We start from the raw sequence: 16,246 nt of genomic DNA, 5'->3' as shown, positions 1-16,246 counted from the left end.
GGCGATGCAAGGCTAGTCCGTTGTGCTCGGCACGCCTTGGTTTGTGTGGGTTCGAATCCCATCCTCTTCATTTGATGCTTTAGCACCACTGAGAGCCCACCGGAACAGACAGGCCCAACCTGTTTACGATGGGTAGCGGCGAGCTGTGATTGTGCTGTAGTTTATTGATACCTGCCGCAAAGTCTTGAGAACATATTGACAAAACAACAAGTCTTCTGGCTCCGGCACGCTATGATCGGTGGACACCTCTTTGACGAGGACCAACAACCAGCCACGCCAATAAAAGGAAACAAAACGAAGCAAGACTATCTTTCTCAACAAGCCTCCAGAGAGACTGGCAAAAATTGCCGATGCTGACTGTATTTCAAGTCATCCCGGTGGGGTATTGGGTATTGACTTTGTGGCAACATGGAACTTTTGCATCTACATTAATATTAGTCTGTTTCTTCTTATTCTGAGGTCACCGTAGCCACCAGATCCATTCTGCATTCCGATCTGATGGTCACTACAGTCCCCCGGTTCCAGTCCGTACCAAGAGCAGATGGTGGATCAGCACCTTCAGCCGAATGTCAGCGGATACTATGTCAACTAGATGAGCCCCAGAGACAGATCATCAGTAAAGAAGGCATCCACATGCCACAGCAAACTACTCGAGCTGGTGAAAATGTTCACCAAATGCCCGCCGCTGAGTTCTTTTAAAACAAGCCAGCTTATTGAAGGTGCACAAGATAAACGCCCTGAGAAAGCTGTGCCTCGCAACCCTAAGAATGGCATAGGCGTTAGTGGACACCTGACGCGCGTGCAAAACTCCGGCATTTCACACGTCCCTGGGTGGGCTCGAACCACCAACCTTTCGGTTAACAGCCGAACGCGCTAACCGATTGCGCCACAGAGACAGCCGCTGTTGCTTGCTGCCGCCGGATCACCGGTGTAAAAGCAAGGGTTAGGGTTAGTGATAGGGATTAAAATTGCTCGCACTAACAGCGACATCTGTTTTGAAAGATGTTTCCGGAGCTCGCAAAATCCACTCAGCCTGCGCGGCGAATGGGCACGCTGGAGCCCGCCACCCTTTTGGGAAGAAAGAGAGTCAACAGAGCCGCCCAACGTGGGGCTCGAACCCACGACCCTGAGATTAAGAGTATCATGCTCTACCGACTGAGCTAGCCGGGCTGGTCGTGGGCTTCTTCACCGGGTCGGACCCAGTTTTCATCGGCCCCCAAATTACACAGGCGAAACGGAGGCTCTCGCGTTGTGCGAGACTGTCGAGCCCTCCCCGTGGGTAGGGCTTAGAGCAGGCTTAGAGTTTTCTTCTGTCGGTTTTGACCCAATCTGTTTTTGGGAAGCGCAGTTTGACCCAGCAGTGCGGGCCAACAACACGTTCTGTTTTGCCGCGTGAAGGCGGGTCAATGCTTTGGACAGCGTATGGTTGAGATGTGATTTTCCACCAATTTGGGGCACCTTTCTTAAGGAAATCAAGGATGATTTCATGGGAAATGGCAAACTGCTGTAGCGTTTGGCTAACAAGCCAAAGCTACAAAGGATGTACCGGTGCCCCGTCGTCCGAGCAGAATCCACATTCGGCCGTAATCGGAGGTTACTACTAACGTTCGATTGTGTCTCATAGGGAGTTTGACGCAGGGCCTCAGTGGAAAACAGGCCCTCGGCGGCTGAAACAAAAGACGAAGAAGGCATCCACATGCACATGGTTCAGGAGTGTTAAACAAAGAAACCACGCAAGATGACGAGGTGGTCCAGCGGGTAAGGCGGTGGAAGGCTAATACATTGTGCTCGACATGCACTGGAAGCTTTAGCGCCACTGAGAGCCCACCGGACCAGACAGGCCCAACCTGTTTACGATGGGTAACGGTGAGCTGTAATTGCGCTGCAGTTTAATGATACCCGTCTTGAGGACATATTTACAAAACAACAAGCCTTCTGGCTCTGGCGCTCAATCATCAGCAGACAACTTTTCGACGAGAAACGAAACCAGGCTATTTTTTCTCAACAATACTCTAAGCCTCCAGAGAGGCTAGCAAAAATTGCCAAAGCTGACTGTATTTCAAGTCATCCTGGCGGGGTATTGGGTAAAGTTTTCAACCAGCAATGATCGCGCCTCGGATAAACCTCATAGGCTACAATATTGCCTCTGCGAAAGAATGCCGGCGACGGTTGTGACCTTTGCAGGCACCTACGTGGATGTGAACCGACAAGGTGGTAGTAAGCTTTAAACTGCCGCACAAACAGTCTCCTGGCACGGGTTGCTGCATCGTGTTTCTACGGAACAGATTAGAGGTGTGTAAAAGACGGCTCATTCACTATTCCCTCTGTGCTCAAAACAGCCTGCTGAAAGCACAGCAGCAGCAGCTGAAAAGGTCCGCAGCATGGCCTCTCTCAGTCAGCAAGGGGGCGGGGAGGCCGAGTGGTTAAGCCGATGGACTGCTAATCCCATCCTTGTCGTTCGGTTCCTTTAGCACTGGACCTTAATCTAGGTCCTGGGGACCCCATGCTGAACTTTTTGTGTGTCCTCCTTATCTAACACACTCAGTTCAGTTCTTTGAGTTCTCTACTAATGAGCTGATGATCTGAATCGGGAGTGCTAAATAAAAGACGGCACGTAATACGACGAGGTGGCCGAGTGGTTAAGGCGATGGACTGCTAATCCATTGTGCTCTGCACGCGTAGGTTCGAATCCCATCCTCGTCGTTCGGTACATTTAGCAGCGGTCCTGGGGACCCCACTCTGCAATTTTTGTGTGTCTTCCCTATCTGACACACTCAGTTCAGTTCACTGAGAGCTCTACTAATGAGCTGGTGGTCTGAATCGGGAGTGTTAAACAAAAGGACCGCGCAAAACGAAAGGTGGTCGAGTGGTTAAGGCGATGCAAGGCTAGTCCGTTGTGCTCGGCACGCCTTGGTTTGTGTGGGTTCGAATCCCATCCTCTTCATTTGATGCTTTAGCACCACTGAGAGCCCACCGGAACAGACAGGCCCAACCTGTTTACGATGGGTAGCGGCGAGCTGTGATTGTGCTGTAGTTTATTGATACCTGCCGCAAAGTCTTGAGAACATATTGACAAAACAACAAGTCTTCTGGCTCCGGCACGCTATGATCGGTGGACACCTCTTTGACGAGGACCAACAACTAGCCACGCCAATAAAAGGAAACAAAACGAAGCAAGACTATCTTTCTCAACAAGCCTCCAGAGAGACTGGCAAAAATTGCCGATGCTGACTGTATTTCAAGTCATCCCGGTGGGGTATTGGGTATTGACTTTGTGGCAACATGGAACTTTTGCATCTACATTAATATTAGTCTGTTTCTTCTTATTCTGAGGTCACCGTAGCCACCAGATCCATTCTGCATTCCGATCTGATGGTCACTACAGTCCCCCGGTTCCAGTCCGTACCAAGAGCAGATGGTGGATCAGCACCTTCAGCCGAATGTCAGCGGATACTATGTCAACTAGATGAGCCCCAGAGACAGATCATCAGTTAAGAAGGCATCCACATGCCACAGCAAACTACTCGAGCTGGTGAAAATGTTCACCAAATGCCCGCCGCTGAGTTCTTTTAAAACAAGCCAGCTTATTGAAGGTGCACAAGATAAACGCCCTGAGAAAGCTGTGCCTCGCAACCCTAAGAATGGCATAGGCGTTAGTGGACACCTGACGCGCGTGCAAAACTCCGGCATTTCACACGTCCCTGGGTGGGCTCGAACCACCAACCTTTCGGTTAACAGCCGAACGCGCTAACCGATTGCGCCACAGAGACAGCCGCTGTTGCTTGCTGCCGCCGGATCACCGGTGTAAAAGCAAGGGTTAGGGTTAGTGATAGGGATTAAAATTGCTCGCACTAACAGCGACATCTGTTTTGAAAGATGTTTCCGGAGCTCGCAAAATCCACTCAGCCTGCGCGGCGAATGGGCACGCTGGAGCCCGCCACCCTTTTGGGAAGAAAGAGAGTCAACAGAGCCGCCCAACGTGGGGCTCGAACCCACGACCCTGAGATTAAGAGTCTCATGCTCTACCGACTGAGCTAGCCGGGCTGATCGTGGGCTTCTTCACCGGGTCGGACCCAGTTTTCATCGGCCCCCAAATTACACAGGCGAAACGGAGGCTCTCGCGTTGTGCGAGACTGTCGAGCCCTCCCCGTGGGTAGGGCTTAGAGCAGGCTTAGAGTTTTCTTCTGTCGGTTTTGACCCAATCTGTTTTTGGGAAGCGCAGTTTGACCCAGCAGTGCGGGCCAACAACACGTTCTGTTTTGCCGCGTGAAGGCGGGTCAATGCTTTGGACAGCGTATGGTTGAGATGTGATTTTCCACCAATTTGGGGCACCTTTCTTAAGGAAATCAAGGATGATTTCATGGGAAATGGCAAACTGCTGTAGCGTTTGGCTAACAAGCCAAAGCTACAAAGGATGTACCGGTGCCCCGTCGTCCGAGCAGAATCCACATTCGGCCGTAATCGGAGGTTACTACTAACGTTCGATTGTGTCTCATAGGGAGTTTGACGCAGGGCCTCAGTGGAAAACAGGCCCTCGGCGGCTGAAACAAAAGACGAAGAAGGCATCCACATGCACATGGTTCAGGAGTGTTAAACAAAGAAACCACGCAAGATGACGAGGTGGTCCAGCGGGTAAGGCGGTGGAAGGCTAATACATTGTGCTCGACATGCACTGGAAGCTTTAGCGCCACTGAGAGCCCACCGGACCAGACAGGCCCAACCTGTTTACGATGGGTAACGGTGAGCTGTAATTGCGCTGCAGTTTAATGATACCCGTCTTGAGGACATATTTACAAAACAACAAGCCTTCTGGCTCTGGCGCTCAATCATCAGCAGACAACTTTTCGACGAGAAACGAAACCAGGCTATTTTTTTTCAACAATACTCTAAGCCTCCAGAGAGGCTAGCAAAAATTGCCAAAGCTGACTGTATTTCAAGTCATCCTGGCGGGGTATTGGGTAAAGTTTTCAACCAGCAATGATCGCGCCTCGGATAAACCTCATAGGCTACAATATTGCCTCTGCGAAAGAATGCCGGCGACGGTTGTGACCTTTGCAGGCACCTACGTGGATGTGAACCGACAAGGTGGTAGTAAGCTTTAAACTGCCGCACAAACAGTCTCCTGGCACGGGTTGCTGCACCGTGTTTCTACGGAACAGATTAGAGGTGTGTAAAAGACGGCTCATTCACTATTCCCTCTGTGCTCAAAACAGCCTGCTGAAAGCACAGCAGCAGCAGCTGAAAAGGTCCGCAGCATGGCCTCTCTCAGTCAGCAAGGGGGCGGGGAGGCCGAGTGGTTAAGCCGATGGACTGCTAATCCCATCCTTGTCGTTCGGTTCCTTTAGCACTGGACCTTAATCTAGGTCCTGGGGACCCCATGCTGAACTTTTTGTGTGTCCTCCTTATCTAACACACTCAGTTCAGTTCTTTGAGTTCTCTACTAATGAGCTGATGATCTGAATCGGGAGTGCTAAATAAAAGACGGCACGTAATACGACGAGGTGGCCGAGTGGTTAAGGCGATGGACTGCTAATCCATTGTGCTCTGCACGCGTGGGTTCGAATCCCATCCTCGTCGTTCGGTACATTTAGCAGTGATCCTCTTGGGGACCCCACTCTGCAATTTTTGTGTGTCTTCCCTATCTGACACACTCAGTTCAGTTCACTGAGCGCTCTACTAATGAGCTGGTGGTCTGAATCGGGAGTGTTAAACAAAAGGACCGCGCAAAACGAAAGGTGGTCGAGTGGTTAAGGCGATGCAAGGCTAGTCCGTTGTGCTCGGCACGCCTTGGTTTGTGTGGGTTCGAATCCCATCCTCTTCATTTGATGCTTTAGCACCACTGAGAGCCCACCGGAACAGACAGGCCCAACCTGTTTACGATGGGTAGCGGCGAGCTGTGATTGTGCTGTAGTTTATTGATACCTGCCGCAAAGTCTTGAGAACATATTGACAAAACAACAAGTCTTCTGGCTCCGGCACGCTATGATCGGTGGACACCTCTTTGACGAGGACCAACAACCAGCCACGCCAATAAAAGGAAACAAAACGAAGCAAGACTATCTTTCTCAACAAGCCTCCAGAGAGACTGGCAAAAATTGCCGATGCTGACTGTATTTCAAGTCATCCCGGTGGGGTATTGGGTATTGACTTTGTGGCAACATGGAACTTTTGCATCTACATTAATATTAGTCTGTTTCTTCTTATTCTGAGGTCACCGTAGCCACCAGATCCATTCTGCATTCCGATCTGATGGTCACTACAGTCCCCCGGTTCCAGTCCGTACCAAGAGCAGATGGTGGATCAGCACCTTCAGCCGAATGTCAGCGGATACTATGTCAACTAGATGAGCCCCAGAGACAGATCATCAGTTAAGAAGGCATCCACATGCCACAGCAAACTACTCGAGCTGGTGAAAATGTTCACCAAATGCCCGCCGCTGAGTTCTTTTAAAACAAGCCAGCTTATTGAAGGTGCACAAGATAAACGCCCTGAGAAAGCTGTGCCTCGCAACCCTAAGAATGGCATAGGCGTTAGTGGACACCTGACGCGCGTGCAAAACTCCGGCATTTCACACGTCCCTGGGTGGGCTCGAACCACCAACCTTTCGGTTAACAGCCGAACGCGCTAACCGATTGCGCCACAGAGACAGCCGCTGTTGCTTGCTGCCGCCGGATCACCGGTGTAAAAGCAAGGGTTAGGGTTAGTGATAGGGATTAAAATTGCTCGCACTAACAGCGACATCTGTTTTGAAAGATGTTTCCGGAGCTCGCAAAATCCACTCAGCCTGCGCGGCGAATGGGCACGCTGGAGCCCGCCACCCTTTTGGGAAGAAAGAGAGTCAACAGAGCCGCCCAACGTGGGGCTCGAACCCACGACCCTGAGATTAAGAGTCTCATGCTCTACCGACTGAGCTAGCCGGGCTGATCGTGGGCTTCTTCACCGGGTCGGACCCAGTTTTCATCGGCCCCCAAATTACACAGGCGAAACGGAGGCTCTCGCGTTGTGCGAGACTGTCGAGCCCTCCCCGTGGGTAGGGCTTAGAGCAGGCTTAGAGTTTTCTTCTGTCGGTTTTGACCCAATCTGTTTTTGGGAAGCGCAGTTTGACCCAGCAGTGCGGGCCAACAACACGTTCTGTTTTGCCGCGTGAAGGCGGGTCAATGCTTTGGACAGCGTATGGTTGAGATGTGATTTTCCACCAATTTGGGGCACCTTTCTTAAGGAAATCAAGGATGATTTCATGGGAAATGGCAAACTGCTGTAGCGTTTGGCTAACAAGCCAAAGCTACAAAGGATGTACCGGTGCCCCGTCGTCCGAGCAGAATCCACATTCGGCCGTAATCGGAGGTTACTACTAACGTTCGATTGTGTCTCATAGGGAGTTTGACGCAGGGCCTCAGTGGAAAACAGGCCCTCGGCGGCTGAAACAAAAGACGAAGAAGGCATCCACATGCACATGGTTCAGGAGTGTTAAACAAAGAAACCACGCAAGATGACGAGGTGGTCCAGCGGGTAAGGCGGTGGAAGGCTAATACATTGTGCTCGACATGCACTGGAAGCTTTAGCGCCACTGAGAGCCCACCGGACCAGACAGGCCCAACCTGTTTACGATGGGTAACGGTGAGCTGTAATTGCGCTGCAGTTTAATGATACCCGTCTTGAGGACATATTCACAAAACAACAAGCCTTCTGGCTCTGGCGCTCAATCATAAGCAGACACCTTTTTGACGAGAAACAAAGCCAGGCTATTTTTTCTCAACAATACTCTAAGCCTCCAGAGAGGCTAGCAAAAATTGCCAAAGCTGACTGTATTTCAAGTCATCCGGGCGGGGTATTGGGTAAAGTTTTCAACCAGCAATGATCGCGCCTCGGATAAACCTCATAGGCTACAATATTGCCTCTACGAAAGAATGCCGGCGACGGTCGTGACCTTTGCAGGCACCTACGTGGATGTGAACCGACAAGGTGGTAGCAAGCTTTAAACTGCCGCACAAACATTCTCCTGGCACGGGTTGCTGCATCGTGTTTCTACGGAACAGATTAGAGGTGTGTAAAAGACGGCTCATTCACTATTCCCTCTGTGCTCAAAACAGCCTGCTGAAAGCACAGCAGCAGCAGCTGAAAAGGTCCGCAGCATGGCCTCTCTCAGTCAGCAAGGGGGCGGGGAGGCCGAGTGGTTAAGGCGATGGACTGCTAATCCCATCCTTGTCGTTCGGTTCCTTTAGCACTGGACCTTAATCTAGGTCCTGGGGACCCCATGCTGAACTTTTTGTGTGTCCTCCTTATCTAACACACTCAGTTCAGTTCTTTGAGTTCTCTACTAATGAGCTGATGATCTGAATCGGGAGTGCTAAATAAAAGACGGCACGTAATACGACGAGGTGGCCGAGTGGTTAAGGCGATGGACTGCTAATCCATTGTGCTCTGCACGCGTAGGTTCGAATCCCATCCTCGTCGTTCGGTACATTTAGCAGCGGTCCTGGGGACCCCACTCTGCAATTTTTGTGTGTCTTCCCTATCTGACACACTCAGTTCAGTTCACTGAGAGCTCTACTAATGAGCTGGTGGTCTGAATCGGGAGTGTTAAACAAAAGGACCGCGCAAAACGAAAGGTGGTCGAGTGGTTAAGGCGATGCAAGGCTAGTCCGTTGTGCTCGGCACGCCTTGGTTTGTGTGGGTTCGAATCCCATCCTCTTCATTTGATGCTTTAGCACCACTGAGAGCCCACCGGAACAGACAGGCCCAACCTGTTTACGATGGGTAGCGGCGAGCTGTGATTGTGCTGTAGTTTATTGATACCTGCCGCAAAGTCTTGAGAACATATTGACAAAACAACAAGTCTTCTGGCTCCGGCACGCTATGATCGGTGGACACCTCTTTGACGAGGACCAACAACCAGCCACGCCAATAAAAGGAAACAAAACGAAGCAAGACTATCTTTCTCAACAAGCCTCCAGAGAGACTGGCAAAAATTGCCGATGCTGACTGTATTTCAAGTCATCCCGGTGGGGTATTGGGTATTGACTTTGTGGCAACATGGAACTTTTGCATCTACATTAATATTAGTCTGTTTCTTCTTATTCTGAGGTCACCGTAGCCACCAGATCCATTCTGCATTCCGATCTGATGGTCACTACAGTCCCCCGGTTCCAGTCCGTACCAAGAGCAGATGGTGGATCAGCACCTTCAGCCGAATGTCAGCGGATACTATGTCAACTAGATGAGCCCCAGAGACAGATCATCAGTAAAGAAGGCATCCACATGCCACAGCAAACTACTCGAGCTGGTGAAAATGTTCACCAAATGCCCGCCGCTGAGTTCTTTTAAAACAAGCCAGCTTATTGAAGGTGCACAAGATAAACGCCCTGAGAAAGCTGTGCCTCGCAACCCTAAGAATGGCATAGGCGTTAGTGGACACCTGACGCGCGTGCAAAACTCCGGCATTTCACACGTCCCTGGGTGGGCTCGAACCACCAACCTTTCGGTTAACAGCCGAACGCGCTAACCGATTGCGCCACAGAGACAGCCGCTGTTGCTTGCTGCCGCCGGATCACCGGTGTAAAAGCAAGGGTTAGGGTTAGTGATAGGGATTAAAATTGCTCGCACTAACAGCGACATCTGTTTTGAAAGATGTTTCCGGAGCTCGCAAAATCCACTCAGCCTGCGCGGCGAATGGGCACGCTGGAGCCCGCCACCCTTTTGGGAAGAAAGAGAGTCAACAGAGCCGCCCAACGTGGGGCTCGAACCCACGACCCTGAGATTAAGAGTATCATGCTCTACCGACTGAGCTAGCCGGGCTGGTCGTGGGCTTCTTCACCGGGTCGGACCCAGTTTTCATCGGCCCCCAAATTACACAGGCGAAACGGAGGCTCTCGCGTTGTGCGAGACTGTCGAGCCCTCCCCGTGGGTAGGGCTTAGAGCAGGCTTAGAGTTTTCTTCTGTCGGTTTTGACCCAATCTGTTTTTGGGAAGCGCAGTTTGACCCAGCAGTGCGGGCCAACAACACGTTCTGTTTTGCCGCGTGAAGGCGGGTCAATGCTTTGGACAGCGTATGGTTGAGATGTGATTTTCCACCAATTTGGGGCACCTTTCTTAAGGAAATCAAGGATGATTTCATGGGAAATGGCAAACTGCTGTAGCGTTTGGCTAACAAGCCAAAGCTACAAAGGATGTACCGGTGCCCCGTCGTCCGAGCAGAATCCACATTCGGCCGTAATCGGAGGTTACTACTAACGTTCGATTGTGTCTCATAGGGAGTTTGACGCAGGGCCTCAGTGGAAAACAGGCCCTCGGCGGCTGAAACAAAAGACGAAGAAGGCATCCACATGCACATGGTTCAGGAGTGTTAAACAAAGAAACCACGCAAGATGACGAGGTGGTCCAGCGGGTAAGGCGGTGGAAGGCTAATACATTGTGCTCGACATGCACTGGAAGCTTTAGCGCCACTGAGAGCCCACCGGACCAGACAGGCCCAACCTGTTTACGATGGGTAACGGTGAGCTGTAATTGCGCTGCAGTTTAATGATACCCGTCTTGAGGACATATTTACAAAACAACAAGCCTTCTGGCTCTGGCGCTCAATCATCAGCAGACAACTTTTCGACGAGAAACGAAACCAGGCTATTTTTTCTCAACAATACTCTAAGCCTCCAGAGAGGCTAGCAAAAATTGCCAAAGCTGACTGTATTTCAAGTCATCCTGGCGGGGTATTGGGTAAAGTTTTCAACCAGCAATGATCGCGCCTCGGATAAACCTCATAGGCTACAATATTGCCTCTGCGAAAGAATGCCGGCGACGGTTGTGACCTTTGCAGGCACCTACGTGGATGTGAACCGACAAGGTGGTAGTAAGCTTTAAACTGCCGCACAAACAGTCTCCTGGCACGGGTTGCTGCATCGTGTTTCTACGGAACAGATTAGAGGTGTGTAAAAGACGGCTCATTCACTATTCCCTCTGTGCTCAAAACAGCCTGCTGAAAGCACAGCAGCAGCAGCTGAAAAGGTCCGCAGCATGGCCTCTCTCAGTCAGCAAGGGGGCGGGGAGGCCGAGTGGTTAAGCCGATGGACTGCTAATCCCATCCTTGTCGTTCGGTTCCTTTAGCACTGGACCTTAATCTAGGTCCTGGGGACCCCATGCTGAACTTTTTGTGTGTCCTCCTTATCTAACACACTCAGTTCAGTTCTTTGAGTTCTCTACTAATGAGCTGATGATCTGAATCGGGAGTGCTAAATAAAAGACGGCACGTAATACGACGAGGTGGCCGAGTGGTTAAGGCGATGGACTGCTAATCCATTGTGCTCTGCACGCGTGGGTTCGAGTCCCATCCTCGTCGTTCGGTACATTTAGCAGTGATCCTCTTGGGGACCCCACTCTGCAATTTTTGTGTGTCTTCCCTATCTGACACACTCAGTTCAGTTCACTGAGCGCTCTACTAATGAGCTGGTGGTCTGAATCGGGAGTGTTAAACAAAAGGACCGCGCAAAACGAAAGGTGGTCGAGTGGTTAAGGCGATGCAAGGCTAGTCCGTTGTGCTCGGCACGCCTTGGTTTGTGTGGGTTCGAATCCCATCCTCTTCATTTGATGCTTTAGCACCACTGAGAGCCCACCGGAACAGACAGGCCCAACCTGTTTACGATGGGTAGCGGCGAGCTGTGATTGTGCTGTAGTTTATTGATACCTGCCGCAAAGTCTTGAGAACATATTGACAAAACAACAAGTCTTCTGGCTCCGGCACGCTATGATCGGTGGACACCTCTTTGACGAGGACCAACAACCAGCCACGCCAATAAAAGGAAACAAAACGAAGCAAGACTATCTTTCTCAACAAGCCTCCAGAGAGACTGGCAAAAATTGCCGATGCTGACTGTATTTCAAGTCATCCCGGTGGGGTATTGGGTATTGACTTTGTGGCAACATGGAACTTTTGCATCTACATTAATATTAGTCTGTTTCTTCTTATTCTGAGGTCACCGTAGCCACCAGATCCATTCTGCATTCCGATCTGATGGTCACTACAGTCCCCCGGTTCCAGTCCGTACCAAGAGCAGATGGTGGATCAGCACCTTCAGCCGAATGTCAGCGGATACTATGTCAACTAGATGAGCCCCAGAGACAGATCATCAGTTAAGAAGGCATCCACATGCCACAGCAAACTACTCGAGCTGGTGAAAATGTTCACCAAATGCCCGCCGCTGAGTTCTTTTAAAACAAGCCAGCTTATTGAAGGTGCACAAGATAAACGCCCTGAGAAAGCTGTGCCTCGCAACCCTAAGAATGGCATAGGCGTTAGTGGACACCTGACGCGCGTGCAAAACTCCGGCATTTCACACGTCCCTGGGTGGGCTCGAACCACCAACCTTTCGGTTAACAGCCGAACGCGCTAACCGATTGCGCCACAGAGACAGCCGCTGTTGCTTGCTGCCGCCGGATCACCGGTGTAAAAGCAAGGGTTAGGGTTAGTGATAGGGATTAAAATTGCTCGCACTAACAGCGACATCTGTTTTGAAAGATGTTTCCGGAGCTCGCAAAATCCACTCAGCCTGCGCGGCGAATGGGCACGCTGGAGCCCGCCACCCTTTTGGGAAGAAAGAGAGTCAACAGAGCCGCCCAACGTGGGGCTCGAACCCACGACCCTGAGATTAAGAGTCTCATGCTCTACCGACTGAGCTAGCCGGGCTGATCGTGGGCTTCTTCACCGGGTCGGACCCAGTTTTGATCGGCCCCCAAATTACACAGGCGAAACGGAGGCTCTCGCGTTGTGCGAGACTGTCGAGCCCTCCCCGTGGGTAGGGCTTAGAGCAGGCTTAGAGTTTTCTTCTGTCGGTTTTGACCCAATCTGTTTTTGGGAAGCGCAGTTTGACCCAGCAGTGCGGGCCAACAACACGTTCTGTTTTGCCGCGTGAAGGCGGGTCAATGCTTTGGACAGCGTATGGTTGAGATGTGATTTTCCACCAATTTGGGGCACCTTTCTTAAGGAAATCAAGGATGATTTCATGGGAAATGGCAAACTGCTGTAGCGTTTGGCTAACAAGCCAAAGCTACAAAGGATGTACCGGTGCCCCGTCGTCCGAGCAGAATCCACATTCGGCCGTAATCGGAGGTTACTACTAACGTTCGATTGTGTCTCATAGGGAGTTTGACGCAGGGCCTCAGTGGAAAACAGGCCCTCGGCGGCTGAAACAAAAGACGAAGAAGGCATCCACATGCACATGGTTCAGGAGTGTTAAACAAAGAAACCACGCAAGATGACGAGGTGGTCCAGCGGGTAAGGCGGTGGAAGGCTAATACATTGTGCTCGACATGCACTGGAAGCTTTAGCGCCACTGAGAGCCCACCGGACCAGACAGGCCCAACCTGTTTACGATGGGTAACGGTGAGCTGTAATTGCGCTGCAGTTTAATGATACCCGTCTTGAGGACATATTCACAAAACAACAAGCCTTCTGGCTCTGGCGCTCAATCATAAGCAGACACCTTTTTGACGAGAAACAAAGCCAGGCTATTTTTTCTCAACAATACTCTAAGCCTCCAGAGAGGCTAGCAAAAATTGCCAAAGCTGACTGTATTTCAAGTCATCCGGGCGGGGTATTGGGTAAAGTTTTCAACCAGCAATGATCGCGCCTCGGATAAACCTCATAGGCTACAATATTGCCTCTACGAAAGAATGCCGGCGACGGTCGTGACCTTTGCAGGCACCTACGTGGATGTGAACCGACAAGGTGGTAGCAAGCTTTAAACTGCCGCACAAACATTCTCCTGGCACGGGTTGCTGCATCGTGTTTCTACGGAACAGATTAGAGGTGTGTAAAAGACGGCTCATTCACTATTCCCTCTGTGCTCAAAACAGCCTGCTGAAAGCACAGCAGCAGCAGCTGAAAAGGTCCGCAGCATGGCCTCTCTCAGTCAGCAAGGGGGCGGGGAGGCCGAGTGGTTAAGGCGATGGACTGCTAATCCCATCCTTGTCGTTCGGTTCCTTTAGCACTGGACCTTAATCTAGGTCCTGGGGACCCCATGCTGAACTTTTTGTGTGTCCTCCTTATCTAACACACTCAGTTCAGTTCTTTGAGTTCTCTACTAATGAGCTGATGATCTGAATCGGGAGTGCTAAATAAAAGACGGCACGTAATACGACGAGGTGGCCGAGTGGTTAAGGCGATGGACTGCTAATCCATTGTGCTCTGCACGCGTAGGTTCGAATCCCATCCTCGTCGTTCGGTACATTTAGCAGCGGTCCTGGGGACCCCACTCTGCAATTTTTGTGTGTCTTCCCTATCTGACACACTCAGTTCAGTTCACTGAGAGCTCTACTAATGAGCTGGTGGTCTGAATCGGGAGTGTTAAACAAAAGGACCGCGCAAAACGAAAGGTGGTCGAGTGGTTAAGGCGATGCAAGGCTAGTCCGTTGTGCTCGGCACGCCTTGGTTTGTGTGGGTTCGAATCCCATCCTCTTCATTTGATGCTTTAGCACCACTGAGAGCCCACCGGAACAGACAGGCCCAACCTGTTTACGATGGGTAGCGGCGAGCTGTGATTGTGCTGTAGTTTATTGATACCTGCCGCAAAGTCTTGAGAACATATTGACAAAACAACAAGTCTTCTGGCTCCGGCACGCTATGATCGGTGGACACCTCTTTGACGAGGACCAACAACCAGCCACGCCAATAAAAGGAAACAAAACGAAGCAAGACTATCTTTCTCAACAAGCCTCCAGAGAGACTGGCAAAAATTGCCGATGCTGACTGTATTTCAAGTCATCCCGGTGGGGTATTGGGTATTGACTTTGTGGCAACATGGAACTTTTGCATCTACATTAATATTAGTCTGTTTCTTCTTATTCTGAGGTCACCGTAGCCACCAGATCCATTCTGCATTCCGATCTGATGGTCACTACAGTCCCCCGGTTCCAGTCCGTACCAAGAGCAGATGGTGGATCAGCACCTTCAGCCGAATGTCAGCGGATACTATGTCAACTAGATGAGCCCCAGAGACAGATCATCAGTAAAGAAGGCATCCACATGCCACAGCAAACTACTCGAGCTGGTGAAAATGTTCACCAAATGCCCGCCGCTGAGTTCTTTTAAAACAAGCCAGCTTATTGAAGGTGCACAAGATAAACGCCCTGAGAAAGCTGTGCCTCGCAACCCTAAGAATGGCATAGGCGTTAGTGGACACCTGACGCGCGTGCAAAACTCCGGCATTTCACACGTCCCTGGGTGGGCTCGAACCACCAACCTTTCGGTTAACAGCCGAACGCGCTAACCGATTGCGCCACAGAGACAGCCGCTGTTGCTTGCTGCCGCCGGATCACCGGTGTAAAAGCAAGGGTTAGGGTTAGTGATAGGGATTAAAATTGCTCGCACTAACAGCGACATCTGTTTTGAAAGATGTTTCCGGAGCTCGCAAAATCCACTCAGCCTGCGCGGCGAATGGGCACGCTGGAGCCCGCCACCCTTTTGGGAAGAAAGAGAGTCAACAGAGCCGCCCAACGTGGGGCTCGAACCCACGACCCTGAGATTAAGAGTATCATGCTCTACCGACTGAGCTAGCCGGGCTGGTCGTGGGCTTCTTCACCGGGTCGGACCCAGTTTTCATCGGCCCCCAAATTACACAGGCGAAACGGAGGCTCTCGCGTTGTGCGAGACTGTCGAGCCCTCCCCGTGGGTAGGGCTTAGAGCAGGCTTAGAGTTTTCTTCTGTCGGTTTTGACCCAATCTGTTTTTGGGAAGCGCAGTTTGACCCAGCAGTGCGGGCCAACAACACGTTCTGTTTTGCCGCGTGAAGGCGGGTCAATGCTTTGGACAGCGTATGGTTGAGATGTGATTTTCCACCAATTTGGGGCACCTTTCTTAAGGAAATCAAGGATGATTTCATGGGAAATGGCAAACTGCTGTAGCGTTTGGCTAACAAGCCAAAGCTACAAAGGATGTACCGGTGCCCCGTCGTCCGAGCAGAATCCACATTCGGCCGTAATCGGAGGTTACTACTAACGTTCGATTGTGTCTCATAGGGAGTTTGACGCAGGGCCTCAGTGGAAAACAGGCCCTCGGCGGCTGAAACAAAAGACGAAGAAGGCATCCACATGCACATGGTTCAGGAGTGTTAAACAAAGAAACCACGCAAGATGACGAGGTGGTCCAGCGGGTAAGGCGGTGGAAGGCTAATACATTGTGCTCGACATGCACTGGAAGCTTTAGCGCCACTGAGAGCCCACCGGACCAGACAGGCCCAACCTGTTTACGATGGGTAACGGTGA

General features: G+C 51.1%; 15 non-coding genes across 15 annotated transcripts; 1 reads left to right on the top strand and 14 right to left on the bottom strand.

Moving 5' to 3' along the window:
- Nucleotides 1-822: 822 nt before the first annotated feature.
- trnan-guu (transfer RNA asparagine (anticodon GUU)) lies at nt 823-896 on the bottom strand. The gene has a single exon. It is a non-coding gene; the product is annotated as a tRNA-Asn (tRNA).
- Nucleotides 897-2,017: 1,121 nt separating this feature from the next.
- Nucleotides 2,018-2,158, bottom strand: LOC141312838 (U4 spliceosomal RNA). The gene has a single exon (XR_012349338.1). It is a non-coding gene; the product is annotated as a U4 spliceosomal RNA (small nuclear RNA).
- Nucleotides 2,159-3,696: 1,538 nt separating this feature from the next.
- On the bottom strand, nt 3,697-3,770 carry trnan-guu (transfer RNA asparagine (anticodon GUU)). The gene has a single exon. It is a non-coding gene; the product is annotated as a tRNA-Asn (tRNA).
- Nucleotides 3,771-3,971: 201 nt separating this feature from the next.
- trnak-cuu (transfer RNA lysine (anticodon CUU)) lies at nt 3,972-4,044 on the bottom strand. Its single transcript has one exon. It is a non-coding gene; the product is annotated as a tRNA-Lys (tRNA).
- An 847-nt stretch (nt 4,045-4,891) lies between these two features.
- Nucleotides 4,892-5,032, bottom strand: LOC141312837 (U4 spliceosomal RNA). Its single transcript, XR_012349337.1, has one exon. It is a non-coding gene; the product is annotated as a U4 spliceosomal RNA (small nuclear RNA).
- A 463-nt stretch (nt 5,033-5,495) lies between these two features.
- trnas-gcu (transfer RNA serine (anticodon GCU)) lies at nt 5,496-5,577 on the top strand. Its single transcript has one exon. It is a non-coding gene; the product is annotated as a tRNA-Ser (tRNA).
- A 996-nt stretch (nt 5,578-6,573) lies between these two features.
- Nucleotides 6,574-6,647, bottom strand: trnan-guu (transfer RNA asparagine (anticodon GUU)). Its single transcript has one exon. It is a non-coding gene; the product is annotated as a tRNA-Asn (tRNA).
- Nucleotides 6,648-6,848: 201 nt separating this feature from the next.
- trnak-cuu (transfer RNA lysine (anticodon CUU)) lies at nt 6,849-6,921 on the bottom strand. Its single transcript has one exon. It is a non-coding gene; the product is annotated as a tRNA-Lys (tRNA).
- An 847-nt stretch (nt 6,922-7,768) lies between these two features.
- LOC141312862 (U4 spliceosomal RNA) lies at nt 7,769-7,909 on the bottom strand. Its single transcript, XR_012349363.1, has one exon. It is a non-coding gene; the product is annotated as a U4 spliceosomal RNA (small nuclear RNA).
- A 1,538-nt stretch (nt 7,910-9,447) lies between these two features.
- trnan-guu (transfer RNA asparagine (anticodon GUU)) lies at nt 9,448-9,521 on the bottom strand. Its single transcript has one exon. It is a non-coding gene; the product is annotated as a tRNA-Asn (tRNA).
- Nucleotides 9,522-10,642: 1,121 nt separating this feature from the next.
- Nucleotides 10,643-10,783, bottom strand: LOC141312836 (U4 spliceosomal RNA). Its single transcript, XR_012349336.1, has one exon. It is a non-coding gene; the product is annotated as a U4 spliceosomal RNA (small nuclear RNA).
- Nucleotides 10,784-12,324: 1,541 nt separating this feature from the next.
- Nucleotides 12,325-12,398, bottom strand: trnan-guu (transfer RNA asparagine (anticodon GUU)). The gene has a single exon. It is a non-coding gene; the product is annotated as a tRNA-Asn (tRNA).
- A 201-nt stretch (nt 12,399-12,599) lies between these two features.
- On the bottom strand, nt 12,600-12,672 carry trnak-cuu (transfer RNA lysine (anticodon CUU)). Its single transcript has one exon. It is a non-coding gene; the product is annotated as a tRNA-Lys (tRNA).
- Nucleotides 12,673-13,519: 847 nt separating this feature from the next.
- Nucleotides 13,520-13,660, bottom strand: LOC141312861 (U4 spliceosomal RNA). Its single transcript, XR_012349361.1, has one exon. It is a non-coding gene; the product is annotated as a U4 spliceosomal RNA (small nuclear RNA).
- Nucleotides 13,661-15,198: 1,538 nt separating this feature from the next.
- trnan-guu (transfer RNA asparagine (anticodon GUU)) lies at nt 15,199-15,272 on the bottom strand. Its single transcript has one exon. It is a non-coding gene; the product is annotated as a tRNA-Asn (tRNA).
- Between the last annotated feature and the right edge of the window lie 974 nt (nt 15,273-16,246).

Source organism: Garra rufa, unplaced genomic scaffold (assembly GCF_049309525.1).
Source record: "Garra rufa unplaced genomic scaffold, GarRuf1.0 hap1_unplaced_005, whole genome shotgun sequence".
Lineage (NCBI taxonomy): Eukaryota > Metazoa > Chordata > Actinopteri > Cypriniformes > Cyprinidae > Garra > Garra rufa.
The sequence above is the reverse complement of the archived record's forward strand: the minus strand, read 5'-3'. Positions and strand labels throughout refer to the sequence as shown.